Below are 20,888 nucleotides of genomic sequence, written 5' to 3'. Positions count from 1 at the left end.
GCCGCGAGAATAAAAAAAAAGGCCTCCCTCTTTTCCCTGCTAATTTAGAATTTAAAAAAAAATGTACTTGGCTCAGTTAAACATAAATTGTATCGTGTCGTGTCAAATAAACTATTTAAAAACTTTTTGAAAGTATTTATTGAAGCTTTTCAGAACTTCGACTGAAGCCCGCCAAATGGCGGCATTGGACACTAGAGGGTTAAGTATAAAAGAACTTTTTGTTTGTTTTTATATTGTTACAATACAAAAAATCTTCTAAGGAAGATTTTTTATATTAGGGTAGAGCGGGGCTAGTTGGTCATTTTTGGTCAAAATGCTCTGTAACTTTTTCTAGGGAATGTTATGGTAAAAACTCATTGCATGAAAATGTTGCGTAAAGTCTGTAGCTCCTACACCCAACGCAAACGGGGAACATTTTATTACTTTAGGGCAATTTTTTATTACTTATTGTGTCTTATGACTGCGCATTATACACAAATAGTAATAACCGAAAAGTAACAAAAATTATGACGGGCACACGCTTGTATGTGTTTCTGCAGGAGAACATACAGCCAAGCACCGCAGTGCATGTGTTAGCAAGACTTCACTCGCTGCATTTGTATTGATGCAACGATCAGATTCATTTTTGCTTCCTTTCATCCTCACATAATGAGAATCTCACCCGTCAACCTCAAATGTCTAATTAGAAACACTTTCGTTTCGTCCCCCAGTGTTTACATGAAATGAAAATATGTTATACTGTCTGAACAGAGTTGCCGAAGTTGCGAATATTGTTCTGGATGGGCACGAGTTTTGTATTTTCAAACAGGTGCAAATGAGTTTCCATGAACCAATGAGTATGTGTTTTAAATAGCTTGCAAGAAAGCGAATGTTTTTGTTTTTCTCTAACGCAGTTTACAGATCGTGATGTCATTTAAAGACACATTTCAAGTCTTTGAAATCATCAACGTTTGCATACTCTATGACGGGGAAAATGCTGCTTGGCAGCTCTTGTCATATTCTTCCTCTACGCCGTATGCATACAACGAGCGAACTAATACACGCTCACCGGATGAATTGGAGATTGAAGAAACTTAGAACATGTGCAACATATGCGACGGTGTGTGATTTTTTTTTAACTTGAGATGGAAAGGGAGCAGTTTATGACAGAAAAAATCTTGCATGTGGTTGCACGACCATTATTAGATGGTCGTACTCCCGTAACACGTGCTAAATATATGACAGTATGTGTTGTTACTTGACTGGGGAAGAATTTTATTGCCTTTTTAGTAATAGGTTTGTTACCTTAAAGGCAATTTTGCGCTATTGCTTCTAAGGTAATAAGGAAAAGTTTTGCGTGTAGAAAAAAATATGACCGACTCAAAATAGTTTACGATTTTGCGGATATTTTATGTTTTTTGAGTTGATGTCAATTTGTCCAACTAGCCCCTCAGGTGGGGTAAATTGGTCAGGGTGTGGGGTAAATTGACCATTTTTATTTCGGAAAGACGAGTCAGCTATCCTTCCTCACTGCATTTGCGGCAGCCTGTAGCGTCTCAGTGGAAGTCAAACCTCTTCCGATTTTTTGTTAATACGTTCGCTTCCCGAGATCCTAATCCATGAGAAATGTAACTCATAATTGCATGTAAAAAATCGTATTATTTTTTCATACCCAACGAAAGGTATATGATGAAATCTCTCTAATGGTTTGGTTGGACACTAAATCAAAGACAACACGGATTAAATTGAGAACCGGAACCGAATTCTAGATTCGCATCTGCAATCACAAGCACACTACCAAAGCCTCATAAGTTTTTTTTTGTTGTTGAAAACTTGCATTTGATGAAATTTTCGTCGGGTAAGAGGCATTTGTCGATGTATTAGTGTACGTTATGATTATTTTAGATCAATGACTCGGCATTTATAGTGTCCAGTGAACATTTATGAAAATGACGACGAAATGAAGATAACTTTAACCAAATTGTTTATCATTTAAAATAAACGGTTTGGCTAAGCAGAGCACATGTTGGTTTAGTTTGGTTTTAGTATGCATTACGAAATGCGCCGTTCCTGGAATTGCATATACTTGATTACTTGAATTCATTGATGATGTGCATAGGACCAACCAGCCCCGCTAGTATGTGGCCAACTAGCCCCTCATGTATTGAATATGAAAATTACTTAAAATACATGAAAAAAAAATGTTAGTGAAAATTTGTTTTACACAACTTAAAACTAACAAAAAGTACTTTCATTACGCATTGAACTAGGTTTATTTTAATTTGGCTAGCTTTGTTTAGACAAAAAGTTTCAACTTGAAAACCGAGTAGAATTGATGGCCAATTTGGCACCAACCTGTATTTATTATACGTCCTAATTAAAACTGTACTTTATTTTCTCTGGTTATCTGCTACATATCACCCATATTACACGATTTTTTTGGTACGTAGATTCGAAGATATTCTCATTGACCAACTTACTCCGTAACCAACTAGCCCCGCTCTACCTACGTAAGTTCGATGTGTCTACAGTTCGAATGTTTAAAAATCTAAATCTGAAACATCGGAGGATTCCTAATATCATATAGAAACCATAATAAAAACTATTGTACCATGATTTACTTCAGAATACCATACAAACGCACGACCAGTAAACCATTAATACCTTCGCTGTAACTCAACGTAAGAAAGGATATTCTTTATTCAAATTAGAATGATGGAGTGGTAAAATGAAAGCACAAGCTCTAAAGCGAGCAATTGCCGGTACGAAAGTGGCTCTCCTTTCTGTGGAAGGCTCTTTGTGGACTCTTTGTCCGACAATTCATTCGCCAAACGGCATGAAAGCACAATACCGAAGCAACAGTAGTCCGTGCAGTGAACGGGAGGCAGCGCCTTCCCCATAAACAGAACCCTTTTCTCTCAAACACCACGCAGACTCTTCCTGTCATTGCCCATATACCTGAAAAGCTGACGATGACGCGACGCTTTCCTAAAGTTCATTATTGAAGTTCAAGGACACCGTCATGATTCTGTCACAGTCGTACTGCCAGCGTCGCCACCGTCTAGCTGGAAAATGTTGATCCGCAATAAGCAACCGTAGTCACACAACCGCACACACACAGAGAGCCAGCCGGTAATCAGACCCAAGCTAAACCAAGCTGAACCCTCTCTCCGTTCCGTGGGATGCCCAGCCAGTTCATCCCACGTCGTCCCTGTCACAGCTGCAGTCGTCGTCGTAATCATCGTCATCATCATCGCCTTCATCGCATATTCCACAGCCGCTGGATTCGAAAACTTTCCCTTTCTGCCGTATTTGCTGCATCCCTTACGATGGGAAGAATCCTTGTACACTGCCAGCCAGATTTCCCAACAACAGCAATACTGCTCCCAGTCAAACTCGTCCTTTTCCCCGTTCCTTTTTCTAATGCGAACTCGTACAATTTCACCCGCGGATTCGCGCGCGCCCCACTTTGCTTCCAGACAGTATCGCGAAGCGGTTTGAGTCGGCAGTTGAAATATTCAATTTGATTGTTTGCACTCACATTTACCCTGCGGGTAGTCTTTCTTCGATCTCCCCACCATCAAGCGCTCATATCCTTCGCGAACGATCCGGGGGTATAACAGACCGCGGCTGCTAGATCTCCTGTCCTCCTGACTCTCGAAAGAAGCTCGAAGAAAAGGATTCCCGTTTCTTTATTGTTTGCAACGCAAGCCCGACCATTCATTATAACTTTATTGTTATTCGTCGAATCGGTTTCGGGAAAACCGGCCTCTTTCCTCCTCTGGTGGCAGCAGCAGCAGCAGCAGCAGACGACAATCAAAACGACGCAATTTTTGCTTCCAATGTGCGCTGTTGATCCGACGAGGAAAGGAAAGACGCTGCTGCTGGAGTTCAAGGATTTAATGCGAAGTAGAATTCAGGTGTTGCATCCAGGGCAACCAACGTTGTTGGATTTCGGATTTCTAGTTGCCTCGAAGGGGGAGTTGATTTTGCTGCAGCGTATTAATGTTTTTTTAGGCCGTTGATGTCGAAGCAAATATTAAATCTTTTTTCCAGCCTGAAGTGGTGTGGCGGAGTTCTACAAATATACGCAGTATTGCATTGTAGCTCTTTCCATTAAAACATATACATCTTTGCCAATCGGTATTTGCAATTGCATTATTGTTTACACAGTGCCAACATATTTTCTAATTTTCTTCTTCCTTGACTTATTTCAATATTTATTTATGATTGATATCTTTACCCCTTTTTACTTTTATATAGCATAAGTTTTAGAACTTTAATTTTACATTTTCTTTAAAAATATTCCAAAAAAATCATGGCGTTTTAGAATAACCAGTTGGAATGCTTTCAATAGCGTTTCAAAACTATCGTACGCACAAAATAGCGCTCTCTGCAGAGGATATTATTTTCAAATGATATCTATGAATTATTTTAAAATAATGGTAAACAACATCTTAAAAGATTTGCAAAAAATTATTTACAAAGAACCAAAATTTATTGAGGATATTAGCGAAATCCAAACAATTTTACATAACCACCACAACACACCCACAGGACATGTAGGACAACATCGATTGTACCAACGTGTACGTCAGAATTATAAATGTCGCGATATCAAAGGGTCTATTGCTCAATTCGTAAGGGCCTGCGAATTGTGCAAAAGAAACAAAATTATCATGCATACCAAACAACCGATGGTGATAACCACAACACCATCGAGAGCATTTGAAATTATATCAGTAGATACGGTAGGACCTCTACCAAGAACTATTAACAATAATCGCTACTGCATTACAATACAGTGCGATCTAACCAAGTACATAGTTATAATTCCAATTCAAAATAAAGAAGCCAACACTATAGCTAAAGCCCTAGTAGAACACTTTATTCTCACATATGGACATTTCATCGAACTACGATCCGACCAAGGAACCGAATACAAAAACGAAATCCTTGAACAAAATTGCAAACTCTTACAAATTATCGAATTATCGAATCGATTGGGTCATTGGAGAGAAACCACAGGTGTCTTAACGAATATCTGCGGTCATTCACCAATGAGCATCAATCAGATTGGGATGAATGGGTTAAATATTACGAATTCTCATACAACACTACACCTCACACTGACCATAGTTTAACACCGTTCGAACTAATTTTTGGAAAAAAGCAAAGCTACCACAAGACAATCTAGAAAGTAAAAGGGAACCCATTTACAACATCGACACATTAAAAAATGAGCTTATAAATTACGAATATCGCAAGAAGCAGCAAAACAAAACTATTAGAGCAGAAACTCAAAAGACAAAAATGCAAGAAGAAAATATAAACCCAATATACATTAAACTTCAAGATAAAGTTTATTTACAAAACGAAAATAGATGAAAGTTAGACTCATTTTATATAGGACCATACAAAGTTATGTCAGTATGTGAACCAAATTGCGAAATAAAAAATATAGCTACAGGAAAAACTATAATAATCCAAAAAAATAGACTGATAAAGAACTAGAAATTCTGTATTGTTAACAAAAATAAATATATAATTAAAAAAAATGAAGAAAGAGAGAAAAAACACAAAGAAAAATCGAGATAACTGGGGAATGGCCATTTTTAGAATAATTTCACCCTGTTACATTATTCTCTCTAGGGGGATGGTGTAGTATGAATCAGTCATTAACGCAACGATAAAACAGATAAACAACAACAAACGGAATTCTCTACGGTCCACACCTTCTGTCCCGTTCAATTTGTCTACTCACCAACTCAGCACACAGCGCGACCCATGCGCATAGCAATAATGTTTATTTATTATCGAAAAAAAACCATTACCAAAATAACAATGCAAAAGAACGCGCGTTCGCACTCGTCACCTCAGTTGTCGCAGAAATAACTATAAATGTTTACCTATGTTTAAGTTATAAAAGGAAATCTGGATATTAATAAAGATATCATTACTCGCTTGGAGCCCGACCAGAAGGTCAACGTTCAATATATTATCGTTGTACTGATGCATATTTGACGATTTGCAAGCTTTAGCCACTTAAACCACCTTTGGCAAAATCGACCTGTAGAGTTACTAAGTTTTAAGCTCCTGAAAATGTGATCGTTGTAGAGACTTATTTGCTTTAAGTTTGTTTATATTGATAAATGTCGGTTTCAATGATTGTTATAGCATTGCCAATAGAATATTTCATCTATTTTGATCAACATAAGCGCTCATTTTGTTCGAAATTTATGTTTTTTTCTAGCCAATCTTCTTTGCTAGCGAATCTTCTCGCACTCTTTGAGAGTTTCTATCTCAAATAATAAAACATTGTCGCGACTTTATACATTTATTCGTCAATAGCGACTTCCCAAAACAGTGTATATTAGTTTTTTTTTTAAATATGAGGGCAATTTTGACGTAGGACTACGGTTGGTAAATTTCGGAATTCGTATAAAAAACCGCGTAAATTCTGAAATCCGCGTAAAGAAACTGCATTTGCTATGATAACAAGATGTTTTTATCAATCCTGCTAAATACTTTCAAAAAAAAAACCCATAGCACTGTTGTTTTGCGAATCGAGTGACATCAATTAAGCAACTGGCAAGTTTGGTGAACAAAGTGGTCGATATAGGTTATTACGTGGACAATACTGTATGCTGTACTGTACTGTTTTATAGTTCCTAACATTCAAACTTTATGAATAGATCGAATGTTGTTGAATGTAGGTGTTTTTTTTATTTGCTGAAGTATTGAGCAAGGTGATCTATAGAAATGTCGCGTAATGTGTACAGTAATGACTTGAAACAAAAAAAAAATCCAACAAGAAGCTACCCACAAAGAAGTATGTGAACTATTTCGTTTCCACAAGTCAGTGGTATCCCGCATACTGAAGCGATATATGGATAAAGAAACGGTTGAAACGGCTGCCCATTCAGGTCGTCCGAGGGAAACTTCTCCCAAACGCACCGCGTTGTTTTGCATCAGGATCCAAAATAAGGAACAATTGAGGCTTGGCTCACGGCGATGCGTAGCTGTACTGAAGCATTAAGGATATGCATCAAAATATTAAGAAAATCAGCAATAATTAATTGATATCTTTTAGTCCTAATTTTTTGTTGCGTTAAAAATAGGGTGGTCTACCGGTAAAACAAAAACCGGTAAAACCGGTAAAACCGGTAAAACCGATATTTTTTTCAATACCGAAATACCGGTATTGGAGAGACGAAAAAACCGATATTTTCGGTATTTTTCTTAAAATGGAAAAAAAACTTCCCACAATATTCATAAATCTTTGTTAGGCTAATGAATGCTTCTCACTTATGTATAGTCGTTACAAATCACATGACGATGTATACAGGGTGTAAGGTAGCTCACTTTTAATCAAATTCTTTAAGGGATAGAGGACCCTATTTGATGAAAAAAATTCTACGCATATGGTCAAAATTTAACTACTGCAGAGTTATTCTCTTCTTCTTGTTTTCGGTTATGTTTACTTTTAACGAGGTCTATCACAAGAAGTATGATAGCTAGCTCAATTCTGTTGGTTTTCTTGAAAAGCTGAGTAAATTTCGTAATCAATAGTGTCTTAAAAATGTCGAATTAGGAAGAACAAGAAGCCTATAGAAAGGAACAAACAGCAATTTTCTCCCTGAAATTTGTGATAAACATGGAGTTTGTTGTTAACCAAATTAAACATTGAAGTCTACTCTACTAGTTGTTCTCTGACACCAAGCACCTAATTCTTTTAGTTTAGATACTATTTCACTTTAAAAGCAATCAGCCGCGCCTTCGTTTAGTGTGGTAGAATTCACAATTTTCTGCTCGTTTAAGGCGAACATAACCAAAAACTGAAATTAGTGAATAACTCTGCAGTAGTTGACTTTTGACCATATGAGTAGAAGGATTTTTTTCATCAAACATGGACCTCTATCGCCCCTTGAAGGATTTTAAGTGAGCTCCCTAATATAATAAATACATTTAGACAGAAGCAACATTATATATATTAATTTTCCCTCACCTATTTACCAATTTTTGTTATCTTTTTGTTTGTTCTTGTTCTTTGTATTTGTGTGTATCGATAATATGTCAAAAAACTTCAATAAAGCATTTATTTTTTAAGTATAACAGCTTATCTCTCCACACACTCATACTCACAGAGGCAACGCGTGAGTAGGTTCAAAACCTACCAGTTTAACTACAAATTATGAGGCAGTAATTACAAATATGTCAGCGAAAAAACGCAAGACATTATTCATTTTGTGCTATTTGAAAGTAAAACTAAAAAAATATAAATAAATATAAATTTGGATTAGGAATTTATTTTTTGTTGAGACAAAGTGTTATAATCAACCAATAAAGATTTTATCCTAAAAATTACTGCTCCTTGAAAAAGTGAAATTTAAATAGCTGTAGCATGGTCAAAGCTTCGTCGCCCGTACCGCAGTGGGTTTTTATTAGCAACTAGCTGAATGTACCCGGCCTCACTCGTGTACAAGTTTCTGCTTTTTCTATTTCAAATATTAATTTCTATTTCAGTTATTTCAAATATTTATTTCTATTTTAGTTACAAATTTGTTCATATGCCACATTTTTCGTTTCCCATTAGAAGCTAAAGTTAATAAAATAATAATAATAGTAATAAATAATTTGGACGAATTGTTTAAAGAGCATCGAACAGAATAAAGAAGTATTCACCTTCGATTCATTCGGATTCGTAAAAAGTAAATTCTGGTCTGATCGTGATTTCTTTTTTTTATTTCATTCATATACTCTTCTCAACAGTTTCAAATATTGTTTTTCTACGAAATTTATTATTGTTCACTAATTTGAAACTAAGTTTTGCGATGTGAAGGAAAATTTAAATAAAAATCTGCATTTTTTTTTTCGTTATTACATTAGTTTCGAAATTATGTTCTTCGTAATCATATCACTAGATTCATTCATTGGAGTTTTTCAAACACTGTTATCCAGTGTTGTATCTGGATCGTATACCACAAGAGATCAAAATAATGGTCGCAAAGGTCCTAATCTTAGAAAAAAAACCTGGATCGTAATAAAGCAGAGGTACTCATAAATGCAAAAACATAATCATGCAGCGACACGTCCATACATAGATGCAACCTGAGACGCTAAGCAAAAAATAAATTTCAAATCCAAATTTATGTAGGTAACGTTTTCGGCAGTGGCTTACTTCAGCAGGTTTTTGCATAAGACTGCGGCAGAAAACCACTACCGAAGACGTTCGACACCCCATATCTTTAATAATTTTTCAGTTTTATTTTTAAATAGTACAGGGAAAATGACTTGCGTTTTTTTTCCGCGGACAATCATCATTACTTCCCCGAACTATGATTTTAAGAACTTTGTAGTTGAAAAAGTAGGTTTGAAGACCACGAGTCACCCCTGGTTTGTATTAATCCGAAAGAAATAAAAATCCCGGTTTTTTACCGGTTTTATCGGTTTTTATTTTTATGAATACCGAAATACCGGTTTTTCGAAAAGTCTGTAATACCGACCCTACTAGTTAAAAATCATTGTATTTCAACTTCTTTTATATTTACATAATATTATTCAAAAAAAAAAAAAATAACTGCAACCTCTCTGAAATGATGTAAATGAAAAAAAAAAGCAATGAGTGTCGCTTAAATTTATATTGTTTTAGTCTGGTTTGCATATCTCAAACTAGTTGCTTAACTTATGTCCGACACTGTAGATTTGGTAAACTCATCTCACTTGCTTTCTTGCTGGAAAATCTCTCAGGATTTCACTTGCGTCACAATGTTACGCCAACGCACTCGGCAGCTTGTCTCCAGTTTCTTTAGCGCCCTATGTTTCCGAGATCTTAATCCAGTTGGTCCAACTACTTAGCACGTTGCACGTCCCAGGCCGGATTCGAGACGAACCCCATTTTTGTGGGATTGTTGATGGTTCTAAGCACACGTCGTTCAAAAACGGCTAGTGCTTGCAAGTCCTCCTCGAGCATTGTCCATGCCACGTGACCGTAAGGGACTACCGGTCTTATGGGAATCTTGTATATGGGCGAAGTTTGCCAGACCTCAACGTCTTGTGGAGTCTGCAGTAGGCACGACTTCCAGCTACAGTACGTCTACGACAACCACCTCGATCTTATCTTTTTTGATCGCTTCGCTACTGCCCATGGAAGCTCTGTCGTGCTCGGTTCCCCCTGCTAATAAATACTTCGACGAATTCACCTGCAATCCAATCTTTCCTGCTTCATGTGCTTGGTATACTGCTCAGCAACCACCTGGAACGTCCTTCCGCCAAAGACCTCATCCTCAGCGAAGCAGATGAACTGGTTGGATTAACTGAAGATCGTGTCCCGCATGTCAAAGGCCGCACGATTCATAACATTTTCACACAGCACTGTACACCATCTATCGTGCCCTTGATCAGTCTTGTTTGTTTCGCAAGGAAGCCATTTGCGTCGATGACTTTCCATAGCTCGACACGGTTGATAATGTCGTAAGCGGCCTTCAAATCTATGAATAGGTGCGTTGGAACTCGGTATTCGCGACCTTTTTGGAAGATCTGCCGCAGCGTGAAGATTCGGTCCGTAGTCGATCACCCATCCACAAAACCGGCTAGATAACTTGCCATAAATCTTCGCGCTAGTGGCGAGAGACGGTGAAAGATGATCTTGAAAAGCACTTTGTAGGCTGCACTGAGAATCATGGTCACATTCCAACTTGTCGCCCTTCTTGTATATTGGGCATACTACTCCTTCCTTCCAGTCCTCCGGTAGCTGTTCTGTATCCCAGATCCTAACTATCAAATGTAGACGAGAAGCCAACCTTTCCGGGCCCAGCTTGATAAACTCCGCTGCGGAGCTCTCTTTTCCAGCGGATTTATTGTTCTTGATCTGCTTGATACCATTCTTAGCTTCACTTATCGTGGGAGGCGGTATGTCTCCCTCATCCGCTGTGCTGACGAAGTCGTTCCTCCTACCGTCTTGGTCCTCTGTATTCCTCTCGTCTAAAATCGTTTGACACTCCTAGTGAAACTAGCCATTACGTCGATTCCTCTCGACGAATCCAACAGCATCTTCCACTGCGTTGTTTATGGTTGATTTCGCAGTATTCCAGCAGTCCTCTTGAAAGGCTTCGGTGAGCTCTCCCTCATCTGGCAACACTGCCTCAATGCTTTGCGAATACTCAGTAGCGACTTTGTGGTGCAGGCCTTCTACATGTTCTGTTGTCAAGCAGATTCTGTTGTCAGCACATTCTGCTGTCAATTGGCCATCACCCAATCACGCGCTTCTACTTTTTTCATCACAATAAAAGCTGCGCCCAGCACTGGTAGATGGTGTTACCATCTCTGTACGTATGTACCGATACTCCTTTCCAGCATACCTCCTGCAGCGCTACAATGTCGAACTTACGGACAACTTGCAGTTCCATGATCCGAGTTTCCAATCGTTAGTCCGTTTTCATTGCCTAGGTCATTAACTTCCTGTACTGATTGTTTTTCTACGGCTGAAAAGGCCTGCACCAACCCTCAGTCTCGCCGAAAGACCATCCTGACAACACTGTTCAGAATCCCACGCTGGCATCAGGACGTTGATCAACCGCCCCTAACATGGAGAACAGACACTGTTTTGACAAACATACCAGGTACTCTGGAAAGTGCTGCAGCCAACAAATATGCCGCTTCCAACACAGCACAGGTTCGGAATCCATTGCGTGAAAGGCTTGTACTCAATGGTCTTGCAAGTCGTCATGAACGCCAGTTACAGGTGCCTGACAGTGGATGTTGGAAGATGGGGACAATAGAGCGACGATCAGCGCTTTCGATTTCTACGAACACGTGTCAAAAGGAACAAGAACAATGATCGTACGCTTGATATTATTTCATCTACCTTTTTGATGTCTGCGTTTGGGAAATTGTTTGTGGTAAGACTGTTGATCATACAGTCTTGAACCTTTTTCTCAATTTTTTATCAGGTGACAAATAAAAGGTGGTAATAACAATTTTATCATTGGAACAGCAGATGTGCGTGAATGTATGACACAAGAAAGTAGGTACGTGTTTTTTCGTTGTGGAGTAAGCTTAATTTATGTATTAGATTATTTTCATGATGAACTTTCAGATAACAAGCATTTTCACAATTATAGTACTTTTGGGATTGTTATATGCTAATCTGAAATCGTGATTATTGGTAAAAGGGTTCGTAGTTGAAAAAAAGGCTATCCATGAATCAAGCTATTTTTCGGTGCCTTCATATTAGCAGAACTGCTGATCGGCCAATATTGGGGAAATATGGGGGGTGAGGTCGAACTTTCCATTAGAACGTTGCCATGTAAGTTTTAACAACTTCGGCACTATGAGGTCGATCATTGTCATGCAGTAGAATCACTTTTTCGTGCTTCTGCTCGTATTGTGGTCGTTTTTCATGCAGGGTTCAATCGCATCAATTGAATTCGATATTTTCATACTATGAGTTTTCTACTCAATCCCATCGCTTGGAAATGGCTTGACAGGTAACTCCAGCAAGCAAGCTGTTCCTGCGTTTAGCATGGATATTCATCGACCAATTCCTCGAATTCAGCGTCTTCGAAGATTTTTGGTCTTCCTTCACACGGACAATCGAAATTACCGTCTTGAAAGCGATGGAACGAATCACGGCACGTTGTTTCACTTAGCATTCACGTAAGCTTTATTTAACTTTCGGTGATATTCAGCTAGCGTTTTCTTTGAACGAAATAAGAAAAATAACATTCCCCGCAAATGACGATTATTCGGCACAAAGTCAGACATTTTCACACAATTTAAAGTATATCACGCCACAGAAAAATTACGCATTTGCGCACCTGATAATGTCAATGTAAGCTGATGTGAGCAATGATATACCCCCCAAGGTGGTCTCTAGGTACGATGCTGGTCTAACAAGCTCATGTTCGAATCCCGGCTTGGGAAGAACCGTTAGTTTTAATAAGATCGTGGAGCTAGCTTGCAATTGCCCTGTACACTAACAGTTAGCTGCGAGGTCTGCGCAAAAAACAGAACACAACTCTAGTTCTGAATAAGAATAATGCTTCAAACAAAGTGTATACTAAAATACATACACCCTTTCCGAAAATTAATTTTGACCCTAAAAAATTCTGCACCTGTGAAATTTAATCTTTTCCAGTGTCGTCACGAAAGCAGGAATGACATTTTGACGTGGGACTACGTCTTTGTTTTCTATACTGGCATGCATTCTGTAAAATTGTAGATGAAACTGGCAAATTTTGCGTCAGATTTCAAACGATAATAACAACATAACCACACGATGGATAACATTAACCAATATGTTGGTGGATAGATAAAATGTTGAACAATTTTGTAATACGCTAGTTATCATTATTTTTTCATTGCAAAGTGGTAAAAATCTATGAAAAAGTGTCAAGGACAAATTTACACGAACAATGAACCAATCACATGCGAGCATTCCTAGGACAGACGACATGAACAGATCCCAATCATTCCCTGTTATTCTCTGTATCAATATCCAAAAAAATGACAGAGTCTCCCCGTCCCAATAGGTCAATTTATGTATGCTTCTATGAACCTTGACTAATTGGATGTCTCGAAGGTAAAGGTTTTTCGAAAAATTTGAAACAACCCTTCTTCTTGAACAATTTCTAAACCTGCTGTTAGAGCGTAATAGGAGTTGATGTCTTGAAAGAAAACATGCTGGAAAAAGCACAGTATCGTAGAGTATATGTGGAGTAAAGAGCCGCTAGTTTCTCGTCGTCTATCATTGCAGCGGGCACGATTTCTAATCGCGAGCTCTACTGCAATGCTGCTTCTGCTGGTGATTGGAAGTTTATCTCATGAACATGATTACCATAAAAACCATAAATTACTCAGCAATAATTGAACATTGTTGCAACGGTTATACGTTGTTTTTATTTATTTTTTATCTTCGATATTCACTAAATAATCTTGACCGACATAATATCGAACGAGTACGTTCCTAAAAATATTAATTTATAAAGAAGTAAGAGCCGGCTAGTGCTTATGATTTTTTTTGTCCATTTACTAAGATCTATTCAGAATCTTGTTTTACATTCAAACATTGTTAGATTTTTTTTCATTTTTAACTTTACAAATAAAATAATATACTTATTTAAGCTGTCTTCATAATACAGTGAATGTAATTGTTGGCAAATGCAACTAACTTGTGAAGCAAAAAAAATGAATCTATTTAAACGTTAACTTCGTTGTAATTGTTAAATGTTGTTTGCACAAAAAAAAAACGCTACTGGCAAAACATCACCAGGTGTAAATGAAGTTCTTTCGAGTGTAATTAGATTTTTCTGAAAAAAATGAAGGGAAGGGTGAGAATTAAAATACGTAAATCACTAAACAAACGAATTTATTGTGTCAGTCATTACAGTACCGTAAACTGGGGTGACTTTGATCACTATACCTCTTTTCTGAAAATGTGGTAAAAAGGCGCTCATAGTGCTTGGGATTTGTCGTAATCTTCACTAATTGTGTGGATATATGTTCGCATTGCTACTATTCATGCATTTCCTGCTATTTAAAGAGTGTTTTTCATGCTAAAATATTATTTGAAAATAAAGTGTATTTTTGACGATTTTTGTTGCATACAAACAATCGGTTCAAGCAGATTCAAAACAACAAGTTGCAATACGTAAAGTGTTTTTATTTTGTTCCCAGATTAGTTCTTAAGATAAACAAATATTATAACAATACATTTTATTGTTATTTTTGCAAGTTTTTCCTCGAAGGCAATGTTGAGTCCCAATTTTCTCCACAGCGTATTACATATTTCTTTTTAACAAAAACCCAAGACGTGAAGTAACATGCAAATTTGGACAATTTCATAAGTCATATTCCTCGTGGACTAGTTTTTGACGATTTTAGACCACCTTCTCTCTCAGTGAATAATCATTCATATATATTTTGAAAATTTTGTATGAATCTTGGACATTCGCCATTATAAACTGTTCACGTAGAATGTGAATGGCCCACAAATTGCTTTCCATATTTATAAACTCGTTTAAGTCGTTTGAGGCTGTTCAATTTAGTGAAAGTAGCAAAATGTTACTCCAAATTCATCAAATCAATAAAGTTATCAAAGTCACCCCGGAATGATTATTGGTGTAAAATTTTTAGAGCATATTTAAAAACAGCAAAATTGTTGCTAAACTTTTGAAGTAGTGACTGAATCTTTTTCAATGCATGCCAGTACTTATTTTAAAAATATCAAAGAATATTGTTTTCAGTATATTCTGAAAATATTTAAGATACAATCAAAAAAGTGATCAAAGTCACCCTAGTTTACGGTAATTACAGTATTACACGTTACAGTATTTTTTTATTTTTACACGTTACAGCTACAGTTATTCCAGTATTACACGTTACCATTCTATACAACCATAGGGCTGTATACCTTGTAGTATTTACTATCAGGACATCAGTCTAGGCCCTGTGAAGTGGATACAACCTGAGGCATGCCGTGGAAAATAGGTAGAATAAAATATTTTTTTTGGCATGTCTTTTCCGATTCCGCTGAAACTTTTCACAGTTGTTCCGTTTTGATAAAGAGTTCATTTTATTATATCATTTCTAGACTCACTACTGCTGCTTCAAAAGGGCCTTACGGGTTAGGTAAAAAATTCTGTATCAGAAAAACGGTTTGTTTGATTGAAATGGTGTCTTCAGCAAAGTTGTAGGTAATAAAATTGCAGTTTTAGGAATAATAAATACACTGTAAATTTTTTTCCTGTGCCAAATTGAACAAATTGTCACAAAATATTTAATATTTTAAAAAATACCTTGCTATGTTAAGCTAAAAAAAAAAACACTCAAAAAAAGTTGAATTGAAAATGTCAAAATACTCTAACGTTCCTAACTTTTTTGTTTTTCATGTTACCATCACCAAATTTCGACAGATAATGGTACATATTGTCATCTTCAATGTGTAAAAAAATTAAATTTAAAAAAGGTACTTTTTGTGATATTTGATATTTTGTGACAATTTCGAAAATTTGGCACAGAAAAAAAGAGTTTTTTACAGTGAAAATATTTTCTCTAGAACCACAATTTTATTACCTACAACTTTGCTAAAAATACCATTTCAATCAAACAAGTTTTTCTGATATAGACATTTTTAACTATCAGTCACCATTTGGAATAGGCCTTTTTGGAACAGCAGTCGCGAGTCTACATGAAGGACTGATACCATAAAATGACTTCTTTATTAAAAAGGAACAACTGTGAAAAGTTTTAGCGAAATAGGAAATGGTCGATCTGGATCGATGTGCGAAGTAGCATGGAATGACTCAACTAGATCCTGTGTAGTGGATTTAGCAAACGGAAAATCAAAAACCAAATTTAAATGCAAAATACATAATCCAAATATTTTACTTGATTTTACTTTTCAAAGGGAAAAACTCAAATATTTTGTGCAGAAAAAACTGTTAGGGAAATACATATACATCACTATTCTATACTATTTACATTGTATTTGGAATTGATAACGAATTTTAATTGTATTTTTTTGTTCTTCTTCAATTTTAGGAAAATCATCTGACGAAACTGAACTTCGATCAGCAGTCAAACGCTACTAAAGGTACTTTTAAATGGCCGTTTCTTCTCAGATGGATTAAAAATAATATTACCACAACAATAACAGTGTTCGTTATACAAAACTTAATGTTAGACTTTCGCGCAGAGATTTAAACTTCCTCGAATAATATTATATAAAAAAAAGATTTCAAAGAAATGCGAATTTAAAATGTTGATCTGTTAGAAAATATATTCTAGAGTAGATGTTAAATGTAACAAGTAACGACAACAGACCAAGTGTTTAGAATATGAGTAATAAAGAATTTCAATTACCATTTCTCGCTACAAAATTATTTGTTTAGCTTTTTTCTACGTCACTCCCATTCAGGAGGCTCTTCTAATGTTCGTTCTCTATTATAAAGTCGAATGTTAATAGGATCTCAAAATCTTGCGAAGTTGCTTGCAATTGAATAGAAACGTCGATTCAAAAATCTAACTTGTTCATCTGAATACACAACCGAATCGCAACACAGTAGGAAAACCATCCACTATCATCGTAACGATCCGACTTGGGATGACTTGTCACGTGACTAATCTATGACGCAATACAGAATGTTACACATCCCGTAGAAACTTGTGGGCGGTTTTGGTTGTCACGCGGTTTCTTGTTTCGCGGCGCTGTTCTTGCTAACCCAATCCAATATCGGTCATTCCGCGAAGTCGAGAAGATTCAATTTCGCACTGTCGCAGCCGCTGCCAAACACAGCTGAATCATTCGTTCGTTCGGTCGTTCGGGGGAAAAATACTCCCGGGGACAGGGTTGTCTTGTGTTAGCCAGTTCGAACCGGTCTCCGCTGCACCAGGAATGGCGCCAAAAGATTCTCCCCTGTTTGTAGTAATTTATTCCGCGCAGTAATTAACATTGTGTGCATGTGTAGGCGAGTTGCATTCATAAATCACTAAAAACCTAGTAACCGGTAGTAACTGTGCACAGTCAATTATAGCCTGCTATAAATACATCGGTCTATTGAATAATGCCTTTAACGTCGATCGAAATTAGGCCATGGATGGGAAGAAACAATTCATCTGTATTTTGCTCAGCACTGTAACTCTAGTCAACGGAGCGGGAGATTTCTCATCGGCGATAGCAAACGAGATGATGTAAACTTAAATTCCAATAATTCATACACTTGTTTCCATAACTGCACCGAGATGCCGGCATTGATGCCACTAGTTGACGATGCTGTTGGTGTTGTTATGTGAAGTGTGCAAATCGTGCCGAACATCAGTATGAACAAAACGGTTCCGCATTTGGCCAGGGGAAGGAAGGTGGATATGCAGTGGAATAGTGAGAACTTTGACTTGTTCCAAGGGAGGATTGTCGTGATTCAAACCGGTTTGATAGTGGGGATTTTGTTCGAATAAAAGGTGAGAAATGATAATTGATTACCTGGGGACCAATTGAAAGATGAGTGGTAAACAGTCACGATCTTTTTTGTCTACAACGTAGTCGAGATATCATTTCCAATATCTCGAGCCAGAAAATAAGGATTATTTTATGTCGACGTTTTCCGGATGTAGTTTTTTAGGATTTTTGTGGCATACTTCGCAAAGTGTAATTTTGTTGGAATAAACTTCGCTCTCACTAACTAACTTGCGAGAAAAACTAATTAATTTTATTTCGTGTTGTTAGCCTTGATATGCAGGCAGTCAGAGCGAAGAGCTTGCAATGACTGCTTGTGGATTCACAAAACCAGTTTCTTCTGACAATAGAAAAAGTTTTAATTGTTTGAATAATGTTGAATGATTCTTTTTAACGGAATCTGCATTATCAGTAGAAAATAGCCAATCTCGATCGATGTCGAATTTAAATTTCGTCTACAATATTAGTACCATTTTCGTCCATACAAAAAACTAAAACGGTCCTTTTCAGGGCCACTCGAACACAACACTCTGGTTTTTTATATCGTTTCATGAAGTTTTGTTAACATTTTTCTTGGTTTTCTGAGGCGCCGATTCTTTCATAATTCCATAGTGCATAAATCATGTAGTCAGTAAAAGTGTTGCCGTTAATTATTTTTAATTATATTTTGCACAATTTCTTCTACATCAAATAATCGCAATCTTGAACATAAATTCGAGTTGTCGATTAGTCTTAGAGATCATTTCATAAGTTCCAGATCTCGTCATCTGTGCCACGTTCGCTATAAGCTGACCGAACATAGTATATCCAAACAAGATTGGTTTCTTTGTCCGATAGAAGGAGATGATACTACATTTCAGTGTTTTCAGAAAGAAAGTTTTTGGAACACTGAAAATATCCACTAGTCGCTGAAGCTCAATGCAGTCCGCAGTATTTCTCACAACTTTAAAAAGTTTAACGCCATCGGCGTACAATTCACGGCAACCATCCCGAGGTAGTAGAGAAATATCATTGATTAACAACATGAATAGTTGCGGTCCACGATTGCTGCCTTGTGGAACTCCAGAGATATTTGTGGAGTGTGCTAAAAACCGAACTCCTATCTTCACACAGAATGTTTGGATAATCCAATCCGACTCGAAACATTGCACAAGAGTGGATGAAACGCAAAGTTTTTCGAGTTTAGCTAGAAGTATTCTGTGGTCTACTCGATCGAACGCAGTTTGCAGATCGGTGCGTCTATTTGGGCACCATTACTTATGTACATCTCCCAGATGGCACACAAGCCAGTCGTGGTAGGTTCGAGTCTCGGCTCGGGAGAGACTGTTAGTGTCAGTAGAATCGTAGCGCTAGCACCGCAATTGGCCGGCGTGTGACCAGACCGAACCAAGTGCCAAAACCATTATTTCGAGTAAGGCGTCGTACACAAATTACGTAACGCTAAAAACCTAGATTTCAGACCTCCTACCCCCTATGTAACGATGAGTAACGTTCGATATGATCCCCTCCCCTAAAATACGTAACGCTGGACATCCTGCCCCCCTTCCAGATTTGCAATTTTGAGCAAACATTACGGCTGTATTGTGCCGTGTCAAATGAATGTTGTGTGAACAAAAAAAACATCACAGTTAGGTAACGGCCTCAACTACCCCCCACCCCCCTATGTAACAATAAGTAACGCGGACTCAACCCCCCTCCCTCCCTTCATGCGTTACGTAATTTGTGTACGACGCCTAATCGATGTTTAAAGTTCGACCTCCCCGTATGTTTCTGCTACAAAGAACTTTTGTTATATTATCATTATAAACTGTAAATGTTTTTCCTTAAAAGATAGATTGTTGGTTTTCACATCCACTAGTGTTGATAACTCAATTTTCCAAAACATGGCGCTTGGTTCGGTTTGATCGCATGTCGACCAATTGGCCTGTACACTGAATGGTCGGCTGCGAAGTCTGTGTAAAGATAAACAGAAGGTCGAGTTCTAAATCTGAACGTCGTAGCACCAGTCCCTTCCTCTGTCAGTGGCTTTCCTTCCATTTCTAATACGCTTTTGACTATCTCTAATGCATAGGAGTGGTGAGCAAAGTGACATACTTGTTTGAAGAGAGCAGCGAATCGTGGGTATCTGAGGAGCAGGCAAAAAGACACCTTGGATTAAAGTGGTGAGATAATTAAACAACAGAGCTCACTGCAGTACTTCTGCTGTGTATCTCTTAAGCATATTTCAAATGAGGGGAGCATTTAGGTAGGAAAATAAATTGCGTTGTTTGCTTTGCATCCCGAAACTGAAAAAAAAGTAGGAGGCTGTATCCAAGACATGACCGCATAACTGACGTAGAACTACGCACACTATTAAGAAATGCTTGTAGGTGTTTCATTAATGAGTCATAAAGTCTACTAATGCTTGCTTTGTGCTGCCTCAACAGTGGGGGAATAAAAGCTAGTGGCACTGAAAACACGAGCTGTAAAAGCTGTTTCACATTCTGTAAATTAGACGACTGCTACAGATTCAAATTGCTACTATCCAGCACTGATTGCTCGCTTGAGTTGTCAAAAAATTATTAACCTTCAAACAATTGTTTATTTGCCTTGTGAAAGGCATTTTGCTGCTCCAAATTGGATTTGCTGATGGCAACCTTTATGCTGCCTCAGTAGTGGGGCAATAACGGCAGTCTGACGACACACGCTGAGAAGCGACAAGAACCGTGCTGCTCCTGAGATATTGGGTAATACCTCTTGCATCTTTTGGTGCAATGAGATTTGTGATTAATCTCCCCAAAAGTGAGCTGAAAAATTTATTTTTTTGCTCCATCAAGATACAGAGTTGGTGTCTTCGGTAAAGTTATAGGTATAACCAATACGACCAACTTTGCCGAAGACAAAAAATTCGTATCTGTTACTAAAATTGACTTAGAGAGTTTTTATTGAAAATAGACCTGTTCAGTTGTCTAATTCT

General features: G+C 37.5%; 1 protein-coding gene across 1 annotated transcript in view; it reads left to right on the top strand.

Moving 5' to 3' along the window:
- Positions 1–16,836, top strand: part of LOC129719125 (mitochondrial cardiolipin hydrolase) — a 243,734-nt gene extending 226,898 nt beyond the window's left edge. Inside the window, exon 5 of the mRNA XM_055670556.1 lies at positions 16,522–16,836. The gene's annotated coding sequence lies outside the window, so the exon portion shown is untranslated. The remainder of the gene's footprint in view (positions 1–16,521) is intronic.
- Positions 16,837–20,888: the final 4,052 nt, after the last annotated feature.

Source organism: Wyeomyia smithii, chromosome 1 (genome assembly GCF_029784165.1).
Source record: "Wyeomyia smithii strain HCP4-BCI-WySm-NY-G18 chromosome 1, ASM2978416v1, whole genome shotgun sequence".
Classification (NCBI taxonomy): Eukaryota; Metazoa; Arthropoda; class Insecta; order Diptera; family Culicidae; genus Wyeomyia; species Wyeomyia smithii.
Note: the sequence above shows the minus strand (reverse complement) of the source record. Positions and strands in the feature narration are given on the sequence as shown.